Source organism: Pleurodeles waltl, chromosome 6 (genome assembly GCF_031143425.1).
Source record: "Pleurodeles waltl isolate 20211129_DDA chromosome 6, aPleWal1.hap1.20221129, whole genome shotgun sequence".
Taxonomy (NCBI): Eukaryota; Metazoa; Chordata; class Amphibia; order Caudata; family Salamandridae; genus Pleurodeles; species Pleurodeles waltl.
The window spans coordinates 241,076,715-241,089,950 of record NC_090445.1 but is presented as its reverse complement, the minus strand read 5'-3'; the positions used below and the strand labels follow the sequence as shown (position 1 = coordinate 241,089,950).

The 13,236-nt window shown below is 47.0% G+C and overlaps 1 protein-coding gene across 8 annotated transcripts in view; it reads right to left on the bottom strand.

The window, feature by feature from the left end:
- Positions 1–13,236, bottom strand: part of TANC2 (tetratricopeptide repeat, ankyrin repeat and coiled-coil containing 2) — a 1,999,198-nt gene that overhangs the window by 1,786,605 nt on the left and 199,357 nt on the right. The window lies entirely within an intron of this gene.

Here is a 13,236-nt window from a genome sequence, read left to right as displayed (position 1 = left end):
AGTTTTAGTTGATGGACACCTGGCTGCCAAGATAACATTGCAGACCTCGGGTGGAACGGCAAAAGCCGTCAACTGGCGCCGCTCAATCTCCACACGTGAAGGCGGAGGTTGGACAGGTTCGGGTGAAGAACTGTCCCCTGTTGCTGCGACAGAAGATCCACCCAAAGAGGCAGTCTGAGTGGAAAATCGATGGACATCCTCAATAGCTCCGGATACCATACTCTCCGTGCCCAGTCCAGAGCCACCAAGATGACTTGGGCCTGGTCGTTCTTGATTTTCTTGAGAACTCTGGGCAGAAGCGGTATAGGCAGAAAGGCGTAGAGGAGGCCGGAGCTCCACTCGAGCCGAAAAGCGTCTCAGAGCGAGTGCCGCCTTGGAAACTCCAACTCGCAAAACAGCTGACATTGCACATTCTCTGCGGAGGTGAACAGATCTAACCAAGGCTCTCCCCTCTGCTGAAAGAGACCTTGCGCCACCTCCGGATGGAGACGCCATTCGTGATTGGCTGTGCATCGACGGCTGAGTTTGTCCGCTCTGGCGGAGAGGGAGCCAGTCAGATGTTGAACCATCAGGGTAATGCCCTGATGTTCCAGCCATGTCCAAAGGCGCAGTGCCTCCTGACAAAGGGTCCAGGACCCTACTCTGCCCTGTTTGTTGGAGTACCAAATGGCAAGTATTGGCCGTGAACACCTGCACCACTTTCCCTTTGAGAGAGGGAAGGATTGCTTTCAATGCAAGCCTGATCGCCCGGAGCTCCAGCAGATTGATATGGAGCCCAGACTCCGCCGGAGACCAGAGTCCTCTGATCTCCACCTCTCCCATGAGGCCGCCCCAATCCAGAAGTGACGCATCTGTCACTATAGATAGATCTGGTTGGTGAAGGGAGAGGGATCTGCCGTGGACCCAATGCGGATTTGAAAGCCACCACTGCAGGTCTTTTGCAGTCCCCTCCGAGATCTGGATCAGGTCAGAGAGATTCCCCTGATGTTGAGCCCACTGGAACTTCGGGTCTCACAGGAGAGCCCGCATATGCCATCTGGCATGTGTCACAAGCAGGATGCAGGAGGCCATGAGGCCCAGCAGCCTCAGAGTCAGTCTGACCGAAACCCAAGACCAAGGTCGAAAGATCGGAATCATAGCCTGAATATCTTGGACTCGCTTTTCGGGAGGATAAGCCCGAAACTGCACTGTGTCCATGAATGCCCTGATAAAAGGGAGCGACTGATAGGGGGTCAGGTGTGACTTCGGCACGTTTATAGTGAACCTGAGCGTGTGCAGGAGGCTCGCCATAGTCTGAAGGTGGGAGATGACTTTCTGGGGCGAGTCCGCCTTTAACAGCCTGTCGTCGAGGTCGGAGAAAACTGAGACCCCCTAACCTGCGCAGATGACCTGCAAACACCGCCATCACTTTTGTGAACACCCGAGGGGCACTGGTAAGGCCGAAGGGGAGCACAGTAAACTGAAAGTGCTCGTGACCTACCACAAATCGTAGGTAACGTCTGTGGGCAGGCAGGATGGGGATGTGGAAATAAGTGCCATGCAAGTGCAAAGCTACCATACAGCCTCCTGGGTCCAAGGCAGACAGAACCTGACCAGGGTGAGCATTTTGAATTTCTCCTTCTTGAGGAAGTAGTTTAGGTCCCTAAGGTCTAGGATAGGACGTAAGCCCTTGTCCTTTTTTTGGAATCAGAAAATAGCGAGAATAACAACCACAACCTACTTCTGGCACAGGGACCCTTTCTATAGCTCCCTTGGCCAAGAGAGCTGCGACTTCTTGGCAGAGAAGCGCCAAATGATCCTCTGGGAGGTGATTGAAGGATGGTGGCATGGTTGGTGGAGGAGATTTGAAGGGGAGGGAGTAGCCCTTTCGAACGATATGCAAAACCCACCGGTCCGTAGTGATATTTTCCCAGTGGGGCAGGTGATGGCGAATCCTGCCACCAACTGGACAGGAGTGAGGGGACGGTTTAGGAGGACTTGGAGGCTGCAGCTGGGGCGGAGGTGGACTGAGCAGACCTCCGGTTCCCTGTCCCACGGCCACGTGGGATTGCTCGTCCCCGGCCACGCATAGGCTGAACAGCGTGCAAGGCACGGTGGCTGGGTGGAGGACGCGACAGGTAGCCCCTTCAGTGGCCACGAAAAGGGCGAAAAGCAGACTGTGGTGGGCGAGGGGCAGAGGAAAGACCGAGGGTCCGAGCCATAGCCCGGGAATCCTTTAATCTCCCTTTAAGGCCAAGTCTGCTTTGTCTCCGAAGAGACGGGAGCCATCAAAGGGCATGTCCATGAGTGACTGTTGGACATCCCCCGAAAAACCAGAAGTGTGTGGCGCCGTAAGGCCACCGTCGTAGCAACCGATCTGCCCAGAGAGTCGGTTGTGTCCAGCCCACAACGGATTGTGAACTTTGGCGCATCTCTCCCATCATTCACAGCTTGGGAGACAATAGCACAGGCCTCCTCTGGTATCTGCGGCAGGACTTGCGCAAGCGTATCCCACAAAGAGTGGGTATAGCGGCCCAAAAGGCATGCAGTGTTCACAGACCGCATCGCAAGACTGGAGGAAGAAAACAACTTCTTGCCAAACTGTCCCAGCCTTTTGGATTCCCTATCCAGGGGTGCAGAAGGGAATGAGCCTGAAGAACAGGAAGCCTGGATAACAGGACTCTCAGGCGTGGGGTGTTGGGACAGGAATTTAGGGTCGTTCGGAGCGGGCCCATGGCGGCGTGCGATAGTCCTATTCACAGGAGCCCTCGGGTTGGGTTTTGACCATGTAGCTAAAAGGACATCAGTGAGGGCCTCATTAAACCGCAAAAGGGGTTCTGAAATTGAAGCACCTCCCTCAGGAGATTAGACCTGACCTCAACAGTGGGAAGCTCGAGACCAAGGACCTCAGCTGCCCTACTGACCACCATACCATAAGTTGCTCCCTCCTCCGTAGCCACGGTAGGAAGAGACAGCATGCCAGCGTCAGGAGAAGTATCCAGACCACTGGCTTTGCCCAATTCCTGAGCACAGTCCATAGCAGGGTGATCCTGGTATTCATAAGGGTACAGAGACCCGCCAAATTCCTCCCCTTATTTGTATCCCTAAGAAAAAGGGTCTGAATTCGACCTGGGGCGAATAAGCCCCATCGAAGTCAAAGGTGGCGTCGGCCGACGCCGCTCCGACTCAGAGTCATCGGGGATAAGAATTGGGTCGAAGTCGATAGTGGGCACAACTAACGTAGGGAGCGTTGATAATCGACCCAGTGCCGGGGATGTTCTCAAGGGTGCGACCGGCGCCGGTACGGATCCATGCACGGATCCGGAGGTGACCTCGGTGGCCGGAGCAGAGGTTGCCGGTGTGGAACCCGAAGGCCCCTCAGCCTAACTCCTGTGGCCCGAAGGCACCGTATCGGGGGTCGGACCTCCCAAATATGAGGCGTACAGCCTCATAAAACTCACTCCTCGCTCCGGGAAACTTGGGGAAGCGCGGAGCCGACCCAGACGCAGGCTCCGAGGACTTGTGTGAGGACGTTCTCTTCCCGTGTTGCGTCGGCTGAACGACGGGCCAAAGTTGGAGAGCGATGGGACTTCTTCTTCTTCTTACCTTGACCCAAGGATTTAGAAGAAGACGAGTGGTGATGACTCTGCGACCAATCGAGACCTTCTCCTCAAGCAAGACCTGAACATACGCGGAGTCAAGTGCCAGGCTGCCGTTAGCTTTAGGGACCTCTCCCGCAAAGAGTTCGGGTGCATGGCCCGGCACTCGGAGCACGACTTCGTGTCGTGGTCGCGCTCGAGACACCACAGACAAACACGATGAGGATCCGTCATCGACATCATCCGACGACAGTCCTCGCATGGCTTGAACCCAGTCTTTGGGGACATCCTCGACGCACCAAAGTTTCACCCCAAAAATTCACCAGAACGGTCGAATTCGGCCAAAAAATTGGCAGGGGAGCTCTTCTCCGGATCAGCGCGTGGCAAGGAAAGAAAAGAACTGACGTTTCGGCGCCAAGGCGGTGTCTATATACTACTCCCAACGTCATAACGGCGACCACAACGCCAACGGAGTCAACTGACGCCACCTGCCGACGCGCAAGTGTATTGCTTGGAGAAAAATCTCCGGATGCAGTCTGACGCCTGGGGGGAATTCTAAGGTAAGGAATCTGCAACTAGAAGTCTCTATCAGATAAGATACATGTAAGGTATCTTTAGTGGCAGAGTCAGCACCCTCTTGGCAATTGGCTAGATACTTATTTTGCTCTTTTATGCAATGCATAGATGGATGTTCATATAACTGAGGCTCCCTGAATCATGCTTTTCATGTCATAATTTAGGGAAGGGGATGAGATTCCACTTAGATGACATCATTAACATTGGTGTGTGCTGTGTCCATGTTCATACTGTATCATTTACCATGTCACAATAGGATATGAAACATATGTTTAGAAACTTACAAGAGACACAATGAGTGATGGGCATACCTTCTTATTTTCCCTCACATAGTTACTCTGGAATGAGAATGGTCACATAACCTCCAATGTACCATCCACTAGTGGCCCTGCAGACCATGGAGGATCGACATGGATTCAGATCTACTGCCTGGATAGGCAGACAATGATGGATCTCTGCCGTCAGTTGGAGCGAGATCCGATGTCTGTCATTCGTCATCCAAATAGCATACCACTCATTGTACAAGTCACGTCAGTGCTGCATTTCCTAGCCAGAGGGTCCTTTCAGAATACCGTGGTCCTAACTGCAGGCATGTTCCAGCATATGTTCAGTCTGGTCTTAAAGGATGTACTCTCTGCATTGTTAAAACACCTGGACAGCTCCAGCAGATTTCCACAATGTGAGGATTTGGCCCACGTGAAGGCAGAAGTGTATGGACTGGCACACATCCCACACGTAGTGGGAGCCATTGATGGTACCCATGTAGCCTTGGTTCCCCCACATGGCAATGAACAGGTGTATCAAAACAGGAAGAACTTCCACTCCACGAATGTCCAAGTAGTCTGTTTGGCAGACCTCTACATTTCTCAAGTATGTGCATGGTATCAAGGTTCAGTCCATGATACCTTCATCATGCGTAACAGCGCCATCCCAAAGCTGATTACAACACTACCCAGAGAGGGCCTGGCTGATTGGTAAGTCACATATGTAATGTATGTTAGTATCCTACGTCTGCTGCCAAATGTAAGGATACCCAAGATTTATGTTTGCACACATGTGCAGGAGACTCTGGCTACCCAATCCATCCCTGGTTGTTGACACCAGTGAGGTATCCAACCACGCTAGTGGAAGTCCATTTCAATGAGACCCATGGAAGGACATGGCGTGCTGTGGAGAGGATGTTTGTGCTCCTGTAGGCAAGATTCTGTAGCATTGATAAGACTGGTGGAGCCCTCCTCTAATCCTCCACCAAAGTGTCATGTCATTGGGACCTGCTGCATGTTCCACAACCTCACCCTGAGGCATTAGATCCCTTACATCCCTGATGAGGGGGAGCCAGCACTTCCACTGGGTGAGGATGCAGAAATGCCAAGAGTGGATGACAGTGATTAGGATGAAGGTAGAGTCACCCAGGCAGAACTCATCAATGAGTACATCACCTGTCTGTAGGTATGTGTTGTTCTCTATTTTGACTGACGCAGTAGGGTAGTGGTGGGGTTATGAATGTTTGAGAAGGGCTTTTCTATGACCATCAATCATGTTATTCATTGCATTGCCATACATAGCCCAGCTTTTACTGCAAAACAGTAAATGGAATTTGAACTATTGTGATGTTCTTTAATCTTAGTGTTTGTCACAATGCACATTTAAAGTTACCAATGTGTTTGGGACATGTATTTCTAAGTCATGTTAACCCTTAGTTGCCTAAAATCCTTGTTTAAAATTGTTGCATTACTTCCTAGTGGTTGTCCCTCAGCAGCTACTTGATCGCCCCCATCATGGCAAGTACCTGGCCTATCACGCCTTGGGACTGTTGGTAAGCTCCCAAAACATGGGGAATGGTGTGCCCTGGCCAGAAGTATCCCTAGCAACCTCCGTCTGCTAGCCCACACCATCCCTCCCATGCACCCTACCCCCACGTGCCTTGGCCCAGTCTGCCCACTACCAGTGGTGGCAGGTCCTTCATTGTCAGGGTTTTCTATTTGTGACACTGGTACCTGTACTGGGGGGCACATGATCGTAGAAACTGTCCTGGGGACACAGGTTAGTTGCTTGGGATGTTGATGCAACAGGGCTGGGCAGGGTGAGGCTGACAGTTATGGACTGACCAGGTATCCCAGATGAGCTAGACTCATCCTCATTGTCCACACATCCAGGTGTGTTTTCATTACTGAGGGTTTCACCCAGGGGAAAAGTGGTCGTCTTAGGTGTCCTCTCCATGGTCCCAATGGCAAGTAGACCTGCTGATGATGAAGTGGAACAGACAGTAACAGATTAAAATGCTACATGAGTTCTCAAACGTTGACAGGTAGATATGCTTTGAGCCATGTATAGAAAGGCTTTGCTTGATCCCCCGTTATAACATTGACACCTTCTTTCAAATCTGGAGTACAGCTATGTGGAATACAGACAATTCTTATATCATACACCTTGTTACAGGATGTCAGAGTATCTCAGCATTTCGATGTCCGTTCATGGACTCATATCTTGACAGCGGTGTAGCTTTATATTTTCATGTTACCTCCATGTTAGCAGTAGTTCAGAATTGAGTCAACAGATAGCTGCACAATGTAATGTGAAACATGACTTGTCCATCAAATTAGGCGTAACCCTTCTACTTGGCCATATGTGTCAGGTTACACCAAGTACAGCACACTGCAAATATGTGTGTTCCCCCCAGGTGAGTATATTTCAATATTTGGTGGTAGGTAGAAGGGACAGTTTAGCAGAGGACACATCTGTTGCTGTGTGTTGGTGGTATTATACTGGCAGATGTCCATTACATTGCGTCACTGCCTTAGACTATACAATTGTGGAGCATTCAGGTGGGTTTAGTCAACTGTTTAGCTGACATGCAAGGCAATTTTCATAGAGGTACACTGTTATGGTTTTCGTAATGATGGAACAGTGCCTGCAGGGAGTTGTAGTGCTGTCAGTCCCTGAATTACCCCGCCATACACAGACACTGTGCCCCAAGGTGAGTTTTGTTGACATTTGGGAAGCCAGACAGGGGTATTAGGACAGTTGAACACAGGGGTGGTGAGTGGGTTGGCAGTTAAGATGTCATGAGATGATCAGTGCGCATGCAAGAAAAAACTCTTAGGTGACATCATAGGTGTTGTGACTTACCTGACTCTAGTCCCCCAGGTATTCCTGTCAAGCCCTCAGGATGCAAGATAATCAAGACCTTCTCCTCCTATATTGTGAACTGTGGGGGAGGAAGTGGGGACCACCACCAGCCTTGCTGACCGCCAGTTGGTGCCTAGCAGCCATGGAACGGACCTTCCCACTGAGGTCGTTCCACGTCTTTCTGATGTTCTCCCTTGTGCGTGGATAGCTGCCTACAGAACTCACCCTGTCGACTATTAATGCCACATTTCAATTTTCCTAGCGATAGTAAAATGCTGGACTTGGGCTCCAAATAGGTGAGGCTCTACGCTGATGATTTCGTCCACCATGACTCTCAACTCGCCGTCAGTGAAACAGGGATTTGTTTTGTGGGGACATAGTGGTGTTGGACGACACAGAAAAGTGATGAAAACGGGTGATGAGGTATGGGTGCTGTGTTGTTAGGGGGTGACGAGTGGTGCCTGATGTGTAGGATACTAATTTGTGTGTTGGGTATGTTGTGGAGGTGTGGCATGAATGGTATTTTAAAAATGGAGGGGTGCCTGCTGTATGGTTTGAAAATTATTCTCGCGATCTCTATCTTGCTGTGTGTGGGTTCTGGTTGCAAAGGATTGTGGGGTGTGAACTGGTGTGTTTTCTAGTGCAATTTTTAGGAGAGTCTGATGTGTGGATGTGTGTCAGGTGTGTGGATTCCAAACTATCCAATATGGTGTTGTGTATTACTGGGTGCTGCCGACCTCCGGGGTTCGCACTGCCATTGGTTTTCTGCCATGGAAGAACTGCTACTGTCATTTGTGGCTCGTAATAGATTGCATGGATGTTTGACCGGCTGGAGGTGAGGGTGGTTGGACCGCCTCTTTCCTGCCCTCCAGAGTCCTGGCTGTGTCAGCATTTTGGCTATCTTTTGGCAGGCTTGGCTGTGTAACTTGTAATACGGCTGTCTATATGACCGCCAACATGGTTGTCTTTTGGCAGCCGCCACCGCAGCGGTTTTACCGTGAGATGGCCAAACTTGTAATAAGGCCCTTGGCCCCAATTCCCAGACAGCCAACGTACCTTAAATGCTCCATTCACAATTACATCTTAATGTTGGGGAAACAATCCCAAATGGCGTTCAATAGCATGGCATAAATACAGATTGACACTGTCATACTGACCAGTACATGAGTGAAAACATCTCATGAGTAATCCGCAGCAGACAAAAAACATCTTGTCAGAATAAACTTGCACGATTAGTGTTTTTAACTTTGGTAAATAAGTGATAGAACATCTGTCACGTCTCTCTAGGCATACAACTATAATGTTGCCAGATATTTATTTCACATAAACCGTCAGCCTAAACCACTCAAGGTACTCACATTTTTCTAGAATTGCTGTTGTCATTACCATAGGAGGTAAATATTAATTGCTTGGCAGTAAACCTCACTTCTAAATAGGTGAAAACCCACTGTGCATACAGCCGGTTTCTCATGGGTGCACATTGTTGACTTGCAAATATGTTCACGGATAAGTGATATAATATTCTTTAAGTGTCCGTTGCGGTTACATGGAAAATCCTTGTGTACATAGTGTTTAGGGCTACAAAAATTGTATTATGTCCCCTCCTATCAATATTTGTTAATCATGGTGAAGGCACTAAACAACCCTCTCACGTGATGTCACCTGACCTTTGTCCACTGGTTCACTTGTAACACTCACTTCAACACCCCAGCCCTGCAAATTAGCTAAAAGATACTTTTAATTTCAAATTGCTTGAAGAGACAAGTTGTATATACTTTGGCGGCTTCAGCCCGCCCATAGGCTTCCTATGTGCTACCTCCATCGTCGCTCTCCTGTACCTTCTCCCCATTTGTCCATGCATGCCTGCATTATGCCCCTTTTTGTGTTTAGCCCTCCCAGAGAGCAGGGACCAATTACTACTATCCATCCGCTGCTCTCATTTTAGGGAATGTTTTCATAACTCTTTTTTTCTTTGCTGAAGAGCACTACAGCACTTCACACGAGTGCTGTGTTTTCACTGGTTCCAAATCCGAAAATAAATACAAATTATATTGCTGCAGTGTCTCCAATTGTGCCTAACAGAAGGCACTGAAGCATTTCAAGTTACTTTATCTTCCAATTAAAAAAAGGGAAGACAAGTTGCCCTGCCTCCCAACACCAGTCCTATGATACCAACAGACCTGACAATGGGCAACTCTGGCAGGCTAAGTGTGTCAAAACACTGCAGCACGTATCAGGCACTTAGAACAACCAGCCGCCATGTTAGGTAAGAGAAACTAATCTGCGGAAGGGATATTGATGTCTCACTATAACAGGCTATTGTTAGGGCAGCCGTCAAAACTGTCTTTCTTATTTGTGCTGTTCCCATGCTTTATGGACAATTATATATCAAACAGAAATAAAAAGACTGTCCATGACAGAATCTTATACTTCCCAGATAACAGTGCTTTTCTGCCATGCTGCATCCATCTCAGAAGGCTCCTTAACAAGATAAGTCATACGTACCAGGGTAGCTTACAGGCCCCTGATTTCGGCCGGTCCATTACGTAAAATGGCCGATAACACTTGTTATGGTATGAATAAGAAACGCCCAGTTGTTATTCAGAAAAACACTACAATTGACAGCTAATTTCACACTATTCTAATACAGTTTTTCAAATAATTCCTTGCATAGATCATCCATATTGTGTTAATACAGAACGACTTCAACAGCTGCAGTCAATTAACTTTTATTAACCACGTATTCATTGTGGTTCTCAACAAAACCTACAAAGTATACCATTTAAAGATGGCCATGGGGCGTTCTTGCAGATGCAAGTATACGTTTCGTTACGGTGCAAATCACTTGCAGTTCAAATGAAACCTTCCCAATTCTGTATCAACTCAGGCAGAAAAATTAGTGCTTGTTTTTGTTTGTCAGTGCAGTTTAAGAACGAGACATAAGACATCATGACACTGACATTGATAAAGGAATTAAATTGATGCGGTAGCGGAACTACATAAAGATCATTGTCCATCTTAAAATAGCAACCTGTACCTCAGTGGGAACCGAGAGGTGACGCAACTCAGTAGTTTTTAAAGGGAATATGTTTTTTTAGTTATTGGAGCTATATGTTAAGAGCAGATTTCCTTAGGGTTAGTTTATTGCCTTCAGACTTTCAAATTACAAGAGCAATCTGGAGATTTATAACACGGTTCACTTTTTTGATGAACCCACAAACGATGTCTGCCACGCTGATGAGAAATTGACAAAGGTGCCATTGGGAACCCAATCATGTGAGCTTGGCATTCTCCCAACCACACAGTGCACGTGCCTATTTGCCAAGTGGGGAAAGTTTTCTTGGCAGCCTTCAATACTCCACCACTGACAGCAGGTGTTCGGTTGGAGGATGAATGGCACAACCTTTCCCATCTTTCACAGCAAGAAGAGAGCCCAGAAACTTGGAGAGATCTTCAAAAAGCAGCCATGCTATTGCTTCCACACCATCCGAACCTGGCAGTAAGCCAATCTGCCCTTTGATGAGTGACTGGAGAAAAGGGTGGCATAGCGAGGAAAAGGGTTAACGGACACCCCTCGCTCCTCGCAAAGGCCATACGGTTACTTGGAGCTTTGTATTGTTTTTGCTCTTTAGCACAGCACACCTGTGTTAATGTCATATGCCTTTTTTTTGTCGATGTTACAACTGCACTGCATACATCTGGTGCAAATATCGTTGAGACACGACAGCTTAACACATTGATACCATTTATAAATAGTTTGAAGTAAACTGTTTAACCCTTTACTTGCCAGGTTTGTCTCCAGATAAGCAAGATATTTTAAAATATTAATATCTATAATATGCAAACAGACTAGAAGCGACGTTACGTGGTACAGATCATAGGAGGGGTGACACTCCTCCGTCCTAATGGAGGAGCCTCTCCTGGTCAGGTGCATTTGATTGATACTGTTTACCATTAATGGTTAATATAGATTTATTTTTTCTTGCCTCACAGATAAAATACATTTGTCTATGTGGTATATATCCTTTCATGTGGTACAAATAAAGCAATTCCTGACTGAATCAAGCGTTAGCTTAGACCATGTAAATCACCCTCTCTCACAGAGCAACAGTCTGTCACCACCTTGACATTTATGATCCTTATGATACTGCCAGATATTAAATTTGATGCATGATGTCATTAATAGTTATAGGTGGCGAAATCACTAAAGCGGTCAATGCCAAGGGGCTGTGAATAAATCTGTAAGTGTTTGAAAGGCTGCTCTCATATCCTGTAAATAGCAGAGGTCTTTTCTTTGTACAAGTGTGCGGCACCTAATAATCTTATATGGTTTCTGTACCGTCATTAATAAACCTATGCCTAATTTTAATTGTTGTGTCTCATGCCATATTGAATAATTATTCAAATTTGATTATGCTTGGTATTTTGTGTAAATACAGGCCCTTGGACTTAAATGAGATGTAATGAGTCTGGCAATAGCACATCTTAAGAAATGTTGCGAGAAAGGAGTTTAGACAAATTTTGTGGAGATTAATCTTTTTGCAGTTAAAGCTCTTTTCAGCGCTTGCTAGATGTTAGATGTAATGCTGTAAATTTTGTGAAGTACACCATTTTGTTGAGAGGTCGTCATTCTATTCTCAAGAAAGCGCCATACTACTTAAATGACCGAATATTCACAATATGCGGGAAAGTTGATTTCTACAAATGAACCTCCTATCGTCTCTCTCTTGTGTACACAATAGGAGGGAGATGAGTTAGTGGGGGTTGTGGCAAGCCAGCAGAAATGGTACAAACAAGCATTGGCTATGCCAATAGTTCTCAGCAGCCCGAGGGCTATTTGCGTTCTCTATGAAAATGTTTTTGGGCCTTTCTAAATATGTCAGATTTATACTACACTGCACATGCCACAAGCCTCAACACAAATCAGGTCAAATTCAAATAATATAGCATTGTACGGGAGGAAGCCTGTTCTACGAGGAGTGGCAAGAAATTCTAACTGACATTTTATCTGACATTTCATCGGCCACAGCACATGGATGAATTTTTCTGAATAATAGCATAATACGGACAAAAAAGGACATATGTGGTCTGAAGAAAGTACGGAAATACAGGGGAGGCCCAGTTACACACCATAATTGCATACACAATTTAGATTTGCATTCCAGCGCATATCAAGCGCGGCCTTCTATTTTTGAAAATTAGGAGAAATAATGAAAACCTTTGAAAGCGCATCTTGCGTAGCATTGTTAATCACCCAACTTCTTAGAGTCCAAGACTCACTCAAAGAGACATGTTCATTCATTGCCAGATCACAGCTCCCACTTAAAGTAGCTGGGTTAGAGAAAGCACAGGCACCTCCAGTGCACTAGAAAGCACTGAGAGGCGCCACTCCCTCCAATCCTAGCTCAGGATTGCTTAAATTACCGGAGCCTGAGGAGACCAAAGTCGGAGAGACGTCGGACATCGTGCAGCAAGCAAGATAAGTGTTTTTTTTTCTTTTTATTTACACACAACACTTAACTTGCAAGCATGTACGCACCAACATCACATTTGCCCCTCCGCCCCCACTCTGCCTACATGTCAGCCGCCGCTGTCCTGACCACATCCTTAAATGGCAGTTACAAGTGACTAAACCGAAAGAGCAAAAGTATGTGTCCTTCTCTCATATAATACAAACACACTTATACACTTTACTTCCACTGGTTTGTTATTGCAGTGACTGACGACGCTCTGGCGTTCGGGAGTTGTGATAGGAAAATTCTTTCCATTTTAACTATTTTTGCCTTTCCCTTCAAAACAGTAACTGTGGTTTATAGCCACTTAAATCTTTCGACCCTAGCAGGTGTTTGTCAAGACCATGAAGATGCTTTCTAGAGAAAGAACCATAGGAGTCAAAACACACTGACCACCTAATAAAATAAGTGGTTAAAATGTTCACAGTTGTGTACGTTTT